Genomic DNA, 4175 nt, shown 5'->3' with positions numbered 1-4175 from the left:
AAAAAAATTCAGGGTGGGGGTATTACCCCCCCCCCCCCCGTTTGACCTTCAATCAATGCTTCAACAGCTACGTCATTAATGACTATATTATGTAATATGTTTTACTGTGATGGATCCGTCACAATGGCTGAGTAGGGATGTTTTTTCTTTATTTATTACATACAATATATACATACGGATGAGTTTGGTGTGTCTGATTCTAATTCTGGTTATTCATCATAATATTATATTTATAATAGATACCCAAATTTAGTAAATAGTATACAATTAGGTAGGTACCATATTATAATATTATATGTAACATAAACAATGCTCACTCGGTGAAACCAAATATACCATTTAACAAAAAAAAGCCTATATTTTAAATTGTAACAATTTTTAAAAGGGGGAAGGGTAATAGTAATCGATCTGATGTACACTAGTTGTCATGTGTAACTCGTCATTGAGTAAGTCATAGTGATAAGAGTGTGTGTTGAATTTAATTTCAATGATAAATCATTGCATTCGAAACACGGTTCTGAGCGAAGATGGTCTGTCAGATAACTTACCCCAAATGGCCAAATGTAAGTACCAATGTCCTATACCTACTATTATAGATGTACCTACCCACATGCATTAATATATTATTATATTTATTTGGCGTATGTACCTATTGTATTATTTAAATATCATATAATACATAATCCCGGAGATGTATTCTATACATACCTATATTATATGTATAGTAAATCGTTTATTTAGTTCGTTACCATGATAGCAAACAAACTATTTAAATACCCAAGAAAATAGCTAAAGGTACGTTTTCCCTGTAGCGTCTGGACGCGGCGTCTAGCGTCACTACTGGTCTGGACGTAGGTCGGCGTCTGACGCGGCCGTGCTGTACCACTGTTTGACGCTGCAGGGAAACCGTAGCTTAAGACACTTGTACGGCCTATGGTGCCGTCGACATAATATAGAGTTACCCTATGTCCTATACCTAGTGCGGGCGAGTGTGTGCGTTTTATATACTGACCATGCTGTTCTGCGCGCAATGCGCTGGCCGCATGCGGCGAAATACAAGCACGAACTAAGATTAGTTCATGATACAAGCTATTTTGTTTTCCCCGCATGGGTGCAAACCAGCTAGGACATAGCGTTAGGACACGGCGCGCGTAATATACTACAGATAGTCGTAATCGCTTTATTACCACGGATTTTCTATCTTTTATTACCCACCTCCCACCCACAACCCCCGACCGCCGTACAAGCCAACCGATAACCGTAAACGCCCCGACACCCGTCACCCGCCCGACAATTCATTTGCAGTCCGTCGTCTCTACGAATTGAATTTTGGTCTATTTTTAAAATCGATGGGGTTATACACTAATATTGAACTTTGGTACGTTGACGTAGAGAGCGCGACGCTTCATCGTGAAATCGTTGTTGACAATGACGAGACGTAGGTAATAATAATAATATTATCGTATATTGTAGTTACCTAGTCAATAGTTTTATCCTTTTATCATGCAGTTGTCACCCGACCATCGTTTGCGTGACGAAAAAGCCGTTTACTTCGCCATGATCGTTTATATAATATTATTACTCTATGTGCTCAACACGTCTGTGGCGGCAGCAGCAGCAGCAGCTGTGGCTGACGAAAAGGTAATATTTATGGTTACATAGTTACTGTTATTTGTCGTTGAATCACAATAATATAAGACGTCCGTTACCAGTGCTTGAAACTTTGAAAGCAACTAGTTCCAGTGTTTTCGCTCAATTTTCATGAATTTAACGGGAACGCAGTGTGAAGCAATATAATATTGGAATTTCATTCATTCTTTAGAGGAACATAAACGATTTTACCTATTTAGTATTTGTTCTTTATCATCGTTAATTAATTATTCTTAAGTATAGGCAATTAAAATAGTTTTTATAATTTTTTATTAGTACCTTTTATTAGTTTACCTTATTAGTACCTCCAAATAATATTCAAACAATTTAAAAATTATTGATGAACAATATTATGTGTTCTTTATTTATGAACGAGGAAAGGAATTAGTTCCTTTATTTAAGCCGGGAACGAGAAACGATTTAGTAGCTTTTTAACAAGATAAACGTGAACTAATACCTATTTTAAAGGAACTTTAAAAACACTGCAGTCCATTACAGTGAAGTTATAACTTATAATCTGAAATCACACTAATACTAACTTACATACGTCATAGTGACTTCATCGTCGCTTTTTTATTAATTAATAGATCAGATGCTTAGTTATAATAATGTGATAGGTATTTGAAATTTCTGATATATTTTACCTCACAATTTTTGTTGTAGTACAAATTCTAAAGTAATTTAAGCATTTAGTCATTCTTTGCCAATGTTAATTAATATATAATTTAATGTGTTAATGTATAGTATTGTAATTAATCATTTATAACTGTTGTCTGTTTCAAATGAATAAGAAATACCTATCAAATATTTTATTTATAACTACATATACCCTGTTCCAAAAGAGAATACACCAAAATTATGTAGCAAAATAGATTTCAACCTCGGCCGGCTGGCGTCTTCTCTTTTGGAGCGGGGTATAATTATCTGTTTTATTTTTATGAATTTGATTTATTTATTTTGATACAAGCAGATTGTGTGAATTTCATACTTTTTTTTTTTGTTAAGGATACTAATTATTATAAACAATGTTTGTAACTACTACTTTACTAATTATTATTTTACTTTAGAATGAAATCATACTTGTTTCCAATCATAAAATATATTCAAGAACAACGAAAATTATGGACACACCTATAAGTGTTTATTCCACAAATCAAACAATCATTGGTATGCTGCATATTGTTTTATCTTTCATTTACATATGTTATAAACTAAAATAAAAATGTATCTTAGGTGTATCGATTAATATACGTACAAATACATATTATATTTTGGAATCGTCGGGCTCGTTACTTGCATTGTCAGATAACAAGACAAAAACTTTATTAACAACAAAAAAAGAAATATTAATGGACATTTCCATCGATTGGATTAATCATCAGCTTTATATTTTAATGTCATCAACCGAAAATACTACAGCGTACAGTATAAAAAAATTTGATTTAGAACAGGAAAAAGTAGACGAAATAGTTTCTGGATTTGATTCAAAACCTATTCAGATTGAAGTGGATCCTTGCAATGGGTAATTATTTTGATTAATATTGTTAGGAGTGTATGATAATTATTTTATTTATTTAATTTCATTGATAACAGATTTTTATTTTGGACTTCGAAATTGGGACTGCATAGTTTTGACTTGACTGATGCTGAAAAGTCGACCATATTAATTTTAAAAAATGAAGATATCGGTCCATTTGTTATAAACTATATACAGTTATGTTTGTTTGTGATATTCCGGAAGCAAAACACAATAATGTCTGTTTCTTTGGATGGGTAAGTTAGAAAAACTAATGCTTTAAAGATAATTATTTCCTGATGTTGGTGTTCATATATTTTTCTATAGTTGATTTTTAAATCAATGTCTTTATTTTCATGTCTTACAGTCAGAAAGTAATAAATATTAGAAATAACACACATACAGCGCTATTTTCTGATGCTACGTCTTTGTTACATACGAATGAATTATTTTATTGGTCAAATGGTTCTGTATTAATGAGAGAAGACTACTTTATTGATGATCAAAAATACTATCAAACTATATATCCGGAAATTCATTTTAAAGTCAATTTGTTAATATCTAATTTTATTGATCAACAACCAATACCGTCTCCTAGAAATCCCTCACAGTCAAGTAAAGTATCACATAAGTTATTATTTTTTTATTCATATTATTATTTTTCATTGAAATTACTTTAACCTTATACAGTGGACATTGTAATTACATTTTTTTGACAACTTTAAAATTTAAAACTGATGTATACTGCTTTAAATAATTTTAGAAAATCATCCGTTCATGTTCAAAGTGAAACATGAATTTAATGCAAAGAATCATCATTTGTGGTACGAATATGGATCAGATGAACCATGGATAATATTAATATCAGGACTTTTGTTGATTTCCCTATTTTTGACCATGCTCATTAAGTATTGTATGTAATTTTGTATGAAATTGTAAGTATTATTTTTAATTAATTAACCTTAAAATATTTTATCATATTAGATAGTGCTAAAAAGCCAGATATTAT

The 4175-nt window shown here is 31.5% G+C and overlaps 1 protein-coding gene across 1 annotated transcript in view; it reads right to left on the bottom strand.

Moving 5' to 3' along the window:
• LOC115034214 overlaps window positions 1-4175 on the bottom strand; it is an 8529-nt gene that overhangs the window by 2701 nt on the left and 1653 nt on the right. The gene's annotated exons all lie outside the window — the stretch shown is intronic.

This window comes from Acyrthosiphon pisum, chromosome A2 (genome assembly GCF_005508785.2).
Source record: "Acyrthosiphon pisum isolate AL4f chromosome A2, pea_aphid_22Mar2018_4r6ur, whole genome shotgun sequence".
Lineage (NCBI taxonomy): Eukaryota > Metazoa > Arthropoda > Insecta > Hemiptera > Aphididae > Acyrthosiphon > Acyrthosiphon pisum.
The sequence above is the reverse complement of the archived record's forward strand: the minus strand, read 5'-3'. Positions and strand labels throughout refer to the sequence as shown.